Raw genomic sequence first — 15,741 nt, 5'->3', positions numbered from 1 at the left:
TGTGCAGCTCGAGTTGAAGATTCCAGCGTTCTGTGCAGCCCCTCCCTCCATGTTTATGTTGGGGGTGGGTGGCAGCCCCTACCCCACAGAGCATGCCATTTGGTTCTGCAGTGGGATGGATTGGGAAAGGAGGGGAAGATGAATGGAATTAACAAGAGGGAGTTTTATGGAGGAAATTTAGGGTGTTATTTTAGTTTGGTAATAGAAAGGGAAGGAGAAAAACTGAGAATGAGTCACTAGCTAAATTAAAAATTGAAAGAGAATGCAGAATTTCAGTAGCTGATAAGCCTACCGATAGCTATGGCCTTCTCTCCCTCTAGATTGGTTGGGTTTTCTGTAGAAGGTTTTTTATTAAAGATAACAAGAGGAATCCTAATTTCAGAATGGGCAGTTTTATCTGTGTGATGGCTCTGCATGTGGCTCTGGGGCAATTGAGATGAGTTCAGAGTCTGGGACCCTTTCCTCTAAGATGGGGAGAGCACCAGGAGGTGCTTAGTACTGAGCTTTTGGGAGAGGTGGGCGTTCCACATGCCTGGCATTTGTAGATAACTGACAAGAAGGACCCAAGACTTGGAAATGATGAGAATTGTAACTGATCTGCCTTCCTAAAATACATTGCTTAAAGAAGGGAAACTGAACACCAGAGTGCTTCCTCAGAGTTTCCCGGTCAGCACTGTGAGTGTCATCTACTTGTGATGCGGGGTGTTTCCAGCAATTACTGTAGCCGTTAAGGTCGGGTCTCTGTTTATTAAGCAGTCAGACTGTGGTGCAGATATTTTTCCCTCTCAGCCTCTACTGGGCATTTTCAGTGTTAGGGGTTCTGTCGCCCTACCCTGCTTGCCAGGCACCAGTTTTGTCACTCAGAGGCCTTTGTAGGTTTTTCCAGGCTCATCACTATCTTGTATGATGGAGTTTGTGGCAAGTCTAATTTGGGGTTAAGTTGGGTTATTTTTTAACTGAATCACATGGACATTGTCATTATTACGATATGTATATGACAGCATCTTTGACATTTTAATTCTTGTTCTTGAGAAAGGAGCACAGTTATTTGTTCCATTGGATTAAAAGGTAACTTGTGTTTTGGTGCCTGTGAGAACCTAATAGCTTAGGATTTCTCTTTTGTAATAAATGCACATCAGGGACATTATCGTCACAGTTGAGCTTGGTGTGCCTGGTAGACCTGTACCCTACTTTGTTGAGGCAGTGACTCCAAAAGCTGCTGTTTCCTGCTCTTGGTTAATAAGGAAGGAATGGCAGAGCAGCCCATCCTAAAAACTTACTTCATTTCAGTGGTTCCTAAAGTTTTTCTGGAGGCATGCTACTTTTAGTATTGAAAAAAAAAAAAAAGTAAAGTTAGCAGTAGGTAGTAATGCTTTAACAATGTGTGAAGCACATGGTAAGGAAGCTGGCTCATTTTGTAACCAGTAATCCTGGGACAAGGTCTGAAAACTCGATTCAGATATTAGGATGGGGCACAGAGAGGCAGGTTGGGAAATTGCACCCGCAGTTAAATTTAAAGCTCTTCTTTACCTGGCTCCTGCTAAAGGCAATGGAGTTCTTGTGCACACTTGGTAACATTTTCCTGGTGGTGTTAGTTTTTGGAGTGGTCCCTTGTGCCCGAGAATAAATGTATTCTTCGATGGAAGATGGGAGGGTGCTCCATGAGAGTCTTCCTCTGCCAACAAATTTTGCTATATTAGCATTTCAGTTTTAATATAAAATTTTTAATTTAGATTAAAAAGTCTCTACATCAACTCAAAACAAGAAGGTGAAATGAAACCAAATAAAAACCTGAAGACTGATTGGAATAGCCTGGGGAGTTTTCTGTGAGATTAGTGAAACGGTTTGAAAAAGGAGCAGTTCAGTGTTTTGGCCCAAATTCTGGAAGTCCCCTCAGCCTGCCCTACTTTGGTTGTTAACATTTATAGTGTTCGTTTTTAGGCAGAAGGAAGCATGCACTTAAATGGCAACTATTTTTATTTCAACTTTTGCTTTCTAAATCAATTTTACGGAGGTATAAAATTACATACAAGTACTAACTTGAACTGTTCTAATTAAATTTGCACTATTCAAAGCCTGGTGAGTTTTGAAAGTTTATACACCTGTGTAACCACTACCCCAATAAAGAGATCTAACATTTCCCACATTCCCAAATTCTTCTGCCTCTCTGCAGTCATTCCTCCTCCACCCCTAACTGCAGCCACTCTCTGATTGCTGTTTCTATAGAAAAGTGTTGACAGTTCTTGAATTTCATATAAATGGGATATTATGTATTCTTTTGTCTCTGACTCCCTTAATTTTTTTTTAATTCATCCATGTGTATCCATTAGTTCTTTTTAATTTGTTGTATGAATAGGTCATGTGTTATTTATCTGGTCTCCTATTAGTGAACACTTGTTTCTGGTTTTTTGCTGTTAGGAGTAAGACTCCTGTGAGTTCTCATGTGTGCCTTTGTGCACGTGGATTTCTGAGTCACAGGAAAGGTCTGAATGTAAGTTTATTGCCTGATAAATGAGCTGTGAATATTTTCTCCCATTCCGTGACTTTTCTACTAACTTTTTAAAATGTTTTTGTTGAGGAGGAATTTTTAATTTTAATGATGCCCAGATTATTTTTTCTTTTTTTTCTTTTAGTGTGTTTTGTATCCTTTCTAGAAATCTTGGTTTAACTCTAGGGTTGAAAATATGTTTTTCTATATTTTTCTCTAGAAGTTTTATGATATTAGATTTTATGTTAAGGTCCATGATCCATCTTGAATTAACTTTTGCATGTAGTCTGAGACAGGTTTTGAGGTTTATTTTATCTGTATAGATATCCATTTGTTCCAATAACATCTTTTTTTAAAAATTTATTTGTTAATTAAAAAATTTAAAAACCAAATAAAACATCAACATATATAATCAGTAATTCACAATATCATCACTTAGTTGCATATTCATCATTTCTTAGAACATTTGCATTAATTCAGAAAAAGAAACAAAGAGACAATAGAAAAAGAAATAAAACAAAAACAGAAAAGAAAAAAAAAGATTATACCTACTATACCCCTTACCCCTTGCTTTCATTGATAACTAGCGTTTCAAACTAAATTTATTTTAGCATTTGTTCCCCTATTATTTATTTTTATTCCATATGTTCTACTCATTTGTTGACAAGGTAGATAAAAGGAGCATCAGACACAAGGTTTTCACAATCACACAGTCACATTGTGAAAGCTATATCATTATACAGTCATCATCAAGAAACATGGTTACTGGAACACAGCTCTACATTTTCAGGCAGTTCCCTCCAACCTCTCCATTACATCTTGAATAACAAGGTGATATCTATTTAATGTGTAAGAATAACCTCCAGGATAACGTCTCGACTCTGTTTGGAATCTCTCAGCCATTGACACTTTGTCTCATTTCACTCTTCCCCCTTTTGGTGGAGAAGGTTTTCTCAATGCCTTGATGCTAAGTCTCATCTCATTCTAGGGTTTTTCTCAATTCCTTGATGCTGAGTCTCAGCTCACTCTAGGGTCTCTGTCCCACGTTGCCAGGAAGGTCCACACCCCTGGGAGTCATGCCCCACGCAGAGAGGGGGAGGGTGGTGAGACTGCTCATCGTGTTGGCTGGAGAAAGAGGCCACATCTGAGCAACAGAAGAGGCTCTCTTGGGGGTGACTCTTAGGCTTAAATTTTAGGTAGACTTGACCTATCCTTTGTGGGGTTAAGTTTCATATGAACAAACCCCAAGACTGGGGGCTCAGCCTATAGCTTTGGTTGTCCACACTGCTTGTGAGAATATCAAGAATTCAACCTGGGGAAGTTTAATTTCTCCCTGTTCTCACCATTCCCTGAAGGGGGCTTTGCAAATACTTTTCCACTCACTGATCGGATCACTCTGAGATTCATCGGGGCATCACTCTGGACAAACCAACAAAATCTCATGTCCTACCTAAGATTCCAAGTGCTTATGGTGTTCAATCAAACTATCTACATAAGTTGTGTTAGGAAATGCACTAGTCAAAGTATAAATTTTGTAACAAATATTTTTTGCTTTAGTCTCACACATAAGGTGACATTTTAAAATATTAATTACCATCTATTTTCAGCACCCTGCAATAATGACATTCCTTTGTTCTTCCTCATGCACAAACATTTTTAAAATTTGTACATTTAGTCACTATTATTATACACTCTAGGCATTCTTAGATTACGCCATCTCAATCTTTAACGCATGTCTTTCTTTCTGATTTCATTCATGTCCCCAGCCCTCCTCCCTCTGTCATTCTCACATGCAGCTTCATTCAGTGTTTTAACATAATTGTGTTACAGTTAGGTAGTATTGTGCTGTCCATTTCTGAGCTTTTGTATTCAGTCCTGTTGCACAGTCTGTACCCTATTTCTATCTCCTGATGTTCTCCGTTACCAACGAAATATTTCAAGTTTATTCACTAATGTCAGTTCATATCAGTGAGACTATACAGTATTTGTCCTTTTGTTTTTGGCTAGCCAATAACATTTCTTAAGAAGACTTTCTTGTCCTTATAGAATTACCTAGATAGGGGATTAAAAACCAATTGACTCTGTATGTGTGGGTCTTTTTTAATATTCTGTACTGTTCCCTTGGTCTCTGTGTTTGCTTTTAGGCCTGTACCATACTGTTTTAATTGTTGTACCTTTATAGTAAGTTTTGAAAATGAATATGTTATTCATTTTTAGAAATTGTTTTGCTAGTGTAGGTTCTCTGAATTTCTATAGATGATTGGTATTACCCTGTGACTTTTTCTAAGAGGCTGCTGGAACTTTGGTTGAGACTGTGTTGATCTGGTGGGGAAATGACCTGTTCTAGCTTGCTAGCTGCCGGAATGCAATATACCAGAAATGGAATGGCTTTTAAAAAGGGGAATTTAATAACTTGCCAGTTTACAGTTCTAAGGCCAAGAAAATGTCCCAGTTACAACAAGTCTATAGAAATGTCCAATCAAAGGCACCCAGGGAAAGATACCTTGGTTCAAGAAGGCCAATGAAGTTCAGGGTTTCTCTCTCAAGTGCGAAGGCACATGGCGAACAGGATCACTGTTCCTCTCTCATCTGGAAGGGCATGTGGTGAACACGCATCATCTGCTAGCTTCTTCTCCTGGCTTCCTTTCTAGAAGCTCCGCGGGAGACATTTTCCTTCTTCATCTCCAGAGTGCTGACTGGTAGACTGCTTCTTGTGGTGATGTCATTCTCTGCTCTCTCAGAAATCTCTCATTCTTCAAAATGTTTCCTATTTTATAGGACTTCAGAAACTAATCAGGACCCACCCAAATGGGTGGAGACACGCCTCTACCTAATCCAGTTTAACAACCACTCTTGCTTAAATCACATCTCCAGGGATGTGATCTAATTACAGGTTCAAACATTACAGTATTGAATAGGGATTATTCTGCTTTTACAAAATGGAATTTAGATTAAAACATGGCTTTTCTAGGAGGTATACATCCTTTCAAACCAGCACATGACCTATCAAGTCTTTTGATCCGTGAACATATTGCTCCATTTATTTAGGCTTTCCTTAACTTCTCTGGGCAGTTTTATAGTTTTCAGTGTATATGTCTTGTAAATACTTTATTACATTTGAATATTTTATGTTTCTTGGTGTATTGAAATGGTACATTTTGAATTTCAATTTTCATTTGCCTTTTACTAGTATATAAAATTACAATTGATTTTTCAATGTGTTGATCATGTATTCTGTGACCTTGCTAAATTCATTTATTATTTCTAGTAGCTTTTTTGTAGATTCCTTAGGATTTCCTATGGTGTGATCATCTCATCTGTAAAGACATTTTTACTTCTTTCTCACAACAAGTATCTTGAAAGAAAAATTTAGCAAAGCTGATATAAACATAACAGATAGAGAGCCCCATATCTAAAGAAATTGAAATCATAACCAAATACTTTCCCAGAAAGAAAACCCCAGGTCCAGATTGCTTAACTAGTGAATTCTGTACATATTTTGTTTGTTTGTTTGCATGATAATTTCATAAACCAATTTAAAATTAAGGCAACAAGCAAAGAATCTAAAAATTTAGATAGAGTTTCTTGAATTCTAAATATTAAACACTAACTTAAATATCATTTGGTCAGCTGACAAAACTGTGAATATTCTCCAAATATCAAATAGAAAGTTATGACAAATATCAATGTTGCCATAGTAATCACCTTTGTTATTAAACATTTTCCTGATTTCAGGAAAATAATAAAGATAAAGATACAAATGTTTTTATAATTAGCATATAAAATCTTAACCACCTAAAGTGGATATCTTAGTTAGCTTATCCATAGGCATATTAAAATAAAACATCTAAATAACTTTTGTAAAGCCTGTTTGTACAATATGTTTTGTAAACTAATTTGATATTAAGGCAAAGAAGGAAAAAATGTACAGATACAGATAGATATCAGAGTTTCTTAAATTCTAAATCATAAACACCATTTGATTAACGATCAAAACTGTATGTTCTCAAAATATCAAGTAGAACATTATTACAAATATCAACTTTGCCATAGTAGTGAGCTATGTTACTAAACATTTTCAAATTTTTGATTTAGGAATTTCTTTTATCTAATATTACTATAGCTGCCTGTGCTGGTTGGAAATGATGTATGTACCCTAGAAAATCCATGTTTTAATCCTAATCCCATTTTGTGAAGGCAGCCGTTTCTTCTAATCCCTATTCAGTATTGTATCCTTGAAATTGTGATTAGATCATCTCCTTGGAGATGTGAATTAATCAAGAGTGGTTGTTAAGATGAATTACGTAGAGGCATGTCTCTACCCATTTGAGTGGGTCTTGATTACTTTCTGATGTCCTGTAAAAGAGAAAACATTTTGGAGAATGAGAGATTCAGAGAGCAGAGCAGAATGACATAGCCACGAGAAGCAGAGTCTACCAGCCAGTGACCTTTAGGAAATGAAGAAGGAAAATGTCTCCCAGGGAGCTCATTGAAACAGGAAACCAGGAGAAGAAGCTAGCAGATGATGCCATGTTTGCCATGTGCCCTTACAGATGAGAGAGGAACCCTGAGTATATTCTCCATGTGCCTTCTCACTTGAGAGAGAAACCCTGAACTTCATCAGCCTTCTTGAACCAAGGTATCTTTTCTTGGATGCCTTAGATTGGACATCTCTATAGACTTGTTTTAATTGGGACATTCTCTTGGCCTTAGAACTGTAAACTGGCAAGTTACTAAATTCCCCCTTTTAAAAGCCATTCCGTTTGTGGTATATTGCGTTCCAGCAGCTGGCAAACTAGAACACTGCCTATAGTTTTTGTTTGTTTGTTTGTTTACTGTTTTGTTTTTTGTTGTTGTTATTGTAAAGTAAGTATATACAAAGCAAAGAAAGAAAAAAACAATAATTTTCAAAGCACACTTTAACAAGCAGCTACATAACAGGTTCCCGAGTTTGTCATGGGCTACCATTCCCTCATCTCAGATTTTTCCTTCTTGCTGCTCCAAAGCACTAGAGCCCTTAGCAGAGTCATAATGATGAAATCATATGGAATCTGTCCTATCGTGTCGGAATTATTTCACTGAGCGTTATGTCCTCAAGGTTCATCCACATTGTCATTTGTTTTGGGACTTTATTTTGTCTAACTACTGCATAATATTCCATTGGGTATATATACCACATTTTGTTTATCCACTCCTGGGTTGATGGTCACCTGGATTGTTTCCATCTCTTAGCAATTGTGAATAGTGCCAGGCACCTATGAACATCAGTGTGCAAAGGTCTGTTCATGTCACTGCCCTCAGTTCTTCTGGGTATATACCAAGTATTGGTATTGCTGGGCCCACAGGGCAACTCAGTGTTTAATTTTCTGAGGAACTGACAAACTAAGTTCCACAGCAGCTGAACCATTATACATTCCCCCACCCGTGGTGAATAAGTGTTCCAATTCCTCCACATCCTCTTCTACATTTATAGTTTCCATTTGTTAAATAGCAGCCATTCTTATAGGTGGGAGGTGATTCATTGTCATCTTAATTTTGCGTTGCTCTTATAGCTAATGAGGGTGAGCAGCTCTTCTGTGCTTTCTAGCCATCTGTATTTGCTCTTCAGAAAAGTTCCTGTTCATTTCCTCTGCCCATTTTATAATTGTTTATTCTTTTATTGGTGAACTATATAATTTCATTATGTATGCTGAGTATCAAGCCGTTATTCAATGTCATTTCCATATATTTTCTCCCATTGATGTGGCTGCCTCTTTACCTTTTTTAACAAAGTCTTTTGAGGCACAGGAGCTCTTGATCTTAAGGAGTTCCCATTTGTCTATTTTCTCTTTCACTGCTTGTGCTTTAAGTATAAAGTTGAAGAAGCTATCTCCTATTACTAGGTCTTGAAGATGTTTCCCTACATTTTCGTCCTGAAGTTTTATGATACTGGTTCTTACATTTAGGTCTTTAATCCATTTTGAATTAACTTTTTTTAAAAAATTTTTCCTAGATGCCTACTACTCTCTTCATCAAGTTCTGCTATGAAAATTTTCTATTTACATCCATCAAGGTTTTGAATATGCATTCCAAACAAAATAGCAAAATTTTTTTACTTTATTTATTGTGTAGTATAACATATATACAAAGCAAAGAAATAAAACTGCAATAGTTTTCAAAGCACTCTTCAAAAAGTGGTTACAGGATAGATCCCAGAGTTTGTCACGGGCTGCCATATGATCCTCTCATATTTTTTCTTCTAGCTGCTCCAAAATATAGGAGGCTGGAGGGCGTAAATATTTTTTTATCAGTACAGTCGACTTTTTTTTTCCTTCTTTTTTTTGTGAACAATAACATATACACAAAAAAGCTATAAATTTCCAAGCACAGCACCACAATTAGTTGTAGAACATATTTCAGACTTTGACATGGGTTACAGTTTCACAATTTTAGGGTTTTACTTCTAGCTGCTCTAAAATACTGGAGATTAAAAGATATCAATTTAATGATTCAATATTCATATTCATTTGTTAAGTCCTGTCTTCTGTGTATAATTCCACCATCACCTTTGATCTTTCCATACCTCTCATTGGGGTTGTTTGGGCTATGGCATCAATGAACTTTTGTATAGGTTGTAAGGTAGGGTCCTCTTTCCTTTTTTTGGTTTTGAAATCTAGTTCTCCCATGCCTATTTATTGAAAAGATTATTCTGTTCCAGTTATGTGGATTTGGGGACCTTGTTGACTATCAAATGTCCATAAATTTGGTGGTCTATTTCTGCGTTCTCGATTCGATTTCATTGGTCACTCCTGTCTTTGTGCCAGTACCATGGTGTTTTGACTGCTGTGACTTTATAGTAAGCTGTAAAGTCTGGAAGTGATAACACTCCTACTTTGTTCTCCTATTTTAGGATATGTTTAGCTATTCGGGGTCTCTTTTCCTTCCATATAAATTTGATAACCAGCTTTTCCAGATCTTCAAAATAGGTTGTTGGGATTTTGATTGGTATTGCATTGAATCTGTAGATCAGTTTGGGTAGAATTGACATCTTGATGACACTCAACCTTCCTATCCATGAGCATGGAATATCTTTCCCTCTCTTTAAGTCATTTTTAATTTCATTTTACAATTTTTTTATAATTTTCTCTGTATAAGTCCTTGACATCCCTGGTTAGGCTTATTTCTAGATACCTGATTCTTGTGGTCACTATTCTGAATGGAATTTTTTCCTTAGTTGTCCCATTAGATAGATCATTACTTGTGTGGAGAAACATTACTGACTTTTGTACATTAATCTCGTATCCCAACACTTTGTTGAATTTGTTTATTAGCTCAAGTAGCTTTGCTGTAGATTTTTCAGGGTGTTCTAAGTATAGGATCATGTCGTCTGCAAATAATGAAAGTTTTACTTACTCCTTTCCTGTTTAGATGTCTTTTATTTCTTTCTCCTGTCTAAATACTCCAGCTAGGACTTCTCATACACTGTGGAGGAAGAGTGGTGACAGTGGACATCCCTGTCTTGTTCCTGATCTTAGGCGGAATGCTTTCAACTTCTCACCATTAAGTATGGTGTTGGTTATGGGTTTTTCATGTATGCCCTCTATGATATTTGGAAAGTTTCCTTTGATTCCTAACTTTTGAAATGTTTTTATCAGGAAAAAATGCTGGATTTTGTCAAATGCTTTTTCAGTGTCTATTGGAATGATCATGTGATTTGTTAATGTGCTGTATTGCATTGATCAAGTTCTTATGTTGAACCATCCTTGCATTCCTGGTGTGAATCCCAGTTGGCCATGGTGTATAATTCTTTTAACTGGGCATTGGATTCGATGTGCTAGTATTTTGCTAAGAATTTTTGCATTCCTTTCTTGTGTCATCTTCATCTGATTTTGGTATAATAGTGATGGTAGCCTCATAAAATGAGTTAGGTAGCGTTCCTTTTCTTCAGTTTGTGGAAAAGTTTGAGCAGGACTGGCGTTAGTTCTTTTTGGAATGTTTGATAAAATTCTCCAGTGAAACCATCTGGTCCTGGGCTTTTCTTTGTGGGAAGATTTTTAATGAGTGGTTGAATCTCTTTACTTGTAATTGGATTGTTGAGATCTTCTATTTCTTCTGAAGTCAGTATAGGTAATTCATGTGTTTCTAGAAATTTGTCCATTCATTTAAGTTGCCAGTTTATTGGCATGGAGTTATTCATAGTATTCTCTTATGATTTTAAAAATTTCTTCAGGATCTGTGGTAACAACCCCCCCACACACACACCCCATTTCTGATTTTGTTTATTTGTGTCCTCTCTGTTTTTCTTTAGGTAGAGGTCCATCAATTTTATTGATTTTCTCAAAGAACCAGCTTTTGGTTTTGTTGATTCTATTGTTTTATTGTTCTCCAATTTGTTTATTTCTGCCCTAATCTTTATTATTTCTCTTCTTTTATTTGCTTTGGGGTTAATTTGCTGTTTTTTCTCTGAATTCTCCAGGTGAGCAGTTAAATCCTCAAGTTTTACTTTTTTAATTTTTATTATAGGCATTCAGGGCAATAAATTTCCCTCTCAGCACTGCCTTTGCCACATCCCATAAATTCTGATATGTTGTATTCTCATTTTCATTTGTCTCCAGATATTTACTGATTTCTCTAGCAATTTCTTCCTTGAACTACAGATTATTTAAGAGTGTGTTTAATCTCCATGTATTTGTTAAAGCTTTGGTTCTGTGGTGCTGATTAATTTCCAGCTTTATTCCTTTGTGAGCAGAGAAAATGCTTTGGATAATTTCAGTCTTATTAAATTAATAAAGACTCACTTTGGTTCCCAGCATGTGATCTATCCTGGAGAATGTTCCATGTGTGCTAGAGAAGAATGTTTATCTTGGTGTTTTCAGGTATGCTGATCTGTATATGTCTGTTAGATCTAATTCATTTATCCTATTGCTTAGGGTCTCTATTTCCTTGCTGATCTCTGTGTGGTTATTCTGTCTCTGGCAGAGAGTGATGTATTGAAGTCTCCCACTATGTGTGCCTTGTGTACGTTGATTGGGAGCATACGCATTTATGGTTGTTATTTCTTCTCGGTGAAGTTTCCCCTTTACTAATATATAGCATCCTTCTTTGTCTCTTATGACTTCTTTATACTTAAGGTCGATTTTGTCTGATATTAGTATAGCTACTCCTGCTTTCTTTTGATTACAGCTTGCATAGAAGATCTTTTTCCATCCTTTCACTTTTGATCTATTTGTGTCCTTGAATCTAAGATGCATCACTTGTAAACAGTGTATAGATGGATTATTATATTTTTTAATCTGTTCTGCCAGTCTCTGTCTTTTAATTGGTGAGTTTAATCCATTAATGTTCAAAGTAATTACGGTAAAAGTGGTTCTTGACTCTACTATCTTTTTTTTTATTATTAAACATACCAACATGTAAACACAAACATTTTTACCATATGATTATTCCAGTCTACATATATAATCATAAACTCCCAATATCATCACATAGTTGTATATTCATTGTCATGATCATTACTTAGAACATTTGCATCAATTCAGAAAAAGAAATAAAAAGAAAACTGAAAAGAAATCATACATACCATACCCCTTACCCCTCCCTTTCATTGAGCACTAGCATTTCAATCTAAGTTTATTTTAACATTTGTTCCCCCTATTATTTATTTTTATTCCATATGTTTTACTCATCTGTTGATAAGGTAGATAAAAGGAGCATCAGACACAAGGTTTTCACAATCACACAGTCATACTGCAAAAGCTATATCATACAATCATCTGCAAGAAACATGGCTACTGGAAAACAGCTCTGCATTTTCAGGCTCTACCATCTTGTCCGTTAGTTTTAGTTGTCAGATCTGTACATTATTTTCTTTCTCTCTCTTTTTTTCCTTTAAATTACCATTACTCATATTCTTCAAGTCTGTGCCCTCCTCTGGACCTCCCTCTCCTGTCTTCTTTTTGTTTTGTTTTTTTTCAGCTGACAGAATTTCCTTTAGTATTTCCTGTAGGACTGGTTTCTTATTGACCAGTTCTCTCAATCTTTTTTGTCTTGGAAGATTTTAATCTCTCCCTCAGTTTTGAAGGAGAACTTGGCTGCATAAAGAATTCTTGGCTTAAAACCTTTCTCATTCAGCATCTTACATATATCGTACCATTGCTTTCTTGCTTCCATGGTGCCTGTTGAGTAGTCTGAAGTCAGTCTTATGTGTTTTCCTTTGTGTGTAGTGGGTTGCTTTTCTCATGCTACATTCAGACTTTCTGTTTCTCTTCAACACCTGACAGTTTGATTAGTATATGTCTTAGAGTAGGCCTGTTGGGATTTATTCTATTTGGAGTTTGCTGGTCTCCTTTGTTTTGCATTTTATGTCTTTTATAAGGGTTAGGAAGTTTTCCCTGATTATAACTTCAACTAACTCTCATAGCTCTTTATTCTTTTCTCCTTTTGAGACATCAGTGATTCTTCTATTTCTTCCCTCTCGTTGTCCATCATTTCCCTAAGATCCAGTTGCATTTTTTTCCATTTTTCTTGTGATTTGTTTTTTTTTGTGCATTCTAGTTCGGTTGTTCTGTCTTCTAGTTTACTTGTTCTTTCTTCTCCTTCGAAACTGCTATCGTATATCTCTAGTGTATTTCTCATTTGGTCTACTGTACCTTTCATTTCTGTGTGAGCTACCATTTTTCTATTTAACCTTCTGAATTATTGTTTATGCTCTTCTAGTGTCTTCATGATATCCTTTATTTCTTTAGAGATATCCTTGAATAGTTGTTCCATATTCTGCATCCCCTCTGAAATTTTGGTTTGGTTGTTTGGCTGGGCCATTTCTGCTCAAATCTTCATGTGATTTGTGATTTTCTGTTGTCTTTGGGGCATTTGGTTTTCCTGATATAGTTATTTTGGAAGTTGATTTTTTCTGAAGGTTTCCTTTTGCACTTGGTTTGTTGGTTATTCTCTGCCAAATCAAGGTCCGGATCTCATGTTACAATTCAACTTCAGGGCCTATTAGAAGCTAGACCCTTAATACCTGGATGTACGAATATTTCGGTGACAGAATGGCCACCTGCTACGTGGGAGACCCAGGCTCAACTTCCAGCCCATGCCACATCCCTTCCCCCCCCCCAAAAAAAAAATGGAAGAAAAAGAAAAAAAAAGATACTAAAATAAAAGAATATAATAAAAATATGAAAAAAACAACTAGAAGAAGAACAACAAAACAAACCTTAACAGTAGTAAGCCCAGAATCAAAAGGAGACACCCCATACTAGGAGTGAAGTCAAACTGATGGCCAGCAAAAGGGAGAGGGAATATAACAATAAGTATATATAATGAATGAAATGGAATAACAAAAATAATGTGTGAAATAAGAAATTGAAAACAATCTATAAAAATATAAAATATCTGAGGCAGGCCACGGTGGCTCAGCAGACAGAGTTCCCACCTGCCATGCCTGAGACCTGGGTCCAGTTCCTGGTGCCTGCCCATGCAAAGAAATAATAATAATAATGATAAATAAATAAAATACCTGTACAAATTTTAAAAATGAAAAAATAATTATGCCATTAAGAAAAAATGTATAGAACGGATATAATTTTAAAGGGGGAGAAAAGAAAAACAAATATTAAGAAAAAAATTAAAAATAAAAATGTAAGCAGATAGGGAGCTAGCCTGCCTGCACTTACTCTTTCTCGCCAGCAGGTGGCAACCCTGAGGCTCCTCCTCCCTCAGTCTCCTGGGGGTGCATGGAGGTGGGGAGGGGGGCGTGGCAGTGAAGGAGTGTTCCAGGTCAGCCCAGCTGGATGACCGGTCCTTGCTGGTGGGACTGGGGAACCACCCTTCAGTGCTGGTGGGTCTCCCAGACACCACACCTGCAGGGCTGGCTGTTCCCTCAGTGCTGGTGGTTGGGCCCTGAGGCCCCGGCCCCCTCAGTGGATGACTGGGTCCACCTCCAGGCTTCCATGGGCACTGTCCACTGCGACCCGCATGGGGAGGTCTCCCCAGCTGGCGCTTGGGCAGGCGGGAGCGGAGGACGATCAGCTCCCTGCGTCTGCACCTGCCTGAGCACCACGGCCCGCCCTGGTGGGGTCATGGGCACCCACCCCACCCCACTCTCCCTGTCCAGATCCCCGGCTGCTCCCCCAAAACTACCTAAAATCCCAGATTGTTACTCACCCCCTCGACCGCAGTCCTTGTCATTCTCTCCCCTACCCTACCTTGTTTCCTGGAGCAGGAGTGAACTCACTCCACCACACTCTGCCATCTTCCCGGAAGTCTCAGTTCTGTGCATATTTAAAGAAGAAATAACCAGTTCTACATAAATTGGTCTGAAAGGTTTTCATTTGAGGAATTTTCTACCTAAGTTGTAGAAGGTATGGATATAAAAATTGATCAGAATATTCTCTTTATTATTGCAGCCTTGTCTGTAGGCTCTGTAGTGACATCTATTTCTTTTCCTGATATTGATAGCCTGTGTCTTCTCTCTTTTTCCAGATCATGTTAGCTTTATGTCACAGTTTCAGACACATGTGCTTCATCCTCTCACCCCTGCTTCTTCCTGGCCTGATTTTAATTTTAATGTGGAGATGACCATTTGAGGGACAAAATTTGAAAAGGAACAGAATCTTGCTTAATATTCTGTTTTATTTCAAATAATCCTAATTTTTTCCTTATGTGTGGTAGAAATGTGATTTCAGCTCTTAAGAGAGCCAGTTCTCTTCATAGTAGCATCATCTAACTTGTTTTGTGAGGAATGTGATCACTACTGCTTCCTTCCTCTTCAGCTCCTTTACGTAACATCCTTCCTTGGTCAGTCACTCCTCCTGTCGTCTGATACGCAGTTCTTACACTGATTACTGCCCACCAGTGAAAATGCATGTGATGTGTATAAAATATCCAAAATTATATGGTGTTGAAAAGTTCATTTTTCTTTTGACATTTTAAGCAGTGGTCAGCCTGCTTTCAGTTTCGTGTCCTGTCTAATAGTGCCTTTTATGTGGTATAGGCTTTTCTTTTCTTTTTCCAACCTCAAGTTTAGTGATGCACAGTGTACAGGTAGTCAGTCCACCCCTCTGAGGTGTGTAGCTCTCTGTATGTTGACAAGCCTGTGCAGTTATGTGGCCCCTGCAGCGATCAAGATGTGGACTGTTTTCATCACCACGGAGAGCTCCCTCACACCCCTCCATAGTCCATCTCCTTTACTCATCCCTTGAACCTGTATTCTGATTTCTGAGTTTGAATTTGCGTATTCTGATTATTTCATGTCTGTGAGGTATAATGTTTGT

General features: G+C 37.4%; 1 protein-coding gene across 2 annotated transcripts in view; it reads left to right on the top strand.

Moving 5' to 3' along the window:
• The window catches only part of UBE2F (ubiquitin conjugating enzyme E2 F (putative)), a 61,932-nt gene that overhangs the window by 22,366 nt on the left and 23,825 nt on the right, over positions 1–15,741 (top strand). The gene's annotated exons all lie outside the window — the stretch shown is intronic.

The sequence above is a fragment of the Tamandua tetradactyla genome, chromosome 3, assembly GCF_023851605.1.
Source record: "Tamandua tetradactyla isolate mTamTet1 chromosome 3, mTamTet1.pri, whole genome shotgun sequence".
Taxonomy (NCBI): Eukaryota; Metazoa; Chordata; class Mammalia; order Pilosa; family Myrmecophagidae; genus Tamandua; species Tamandua tetradactyla.
The sequence above is the reverse complement of the archived record's forward strand: the minus strand, read 5'-3'. Positions and strand labels throughout refer to the sequence as shown.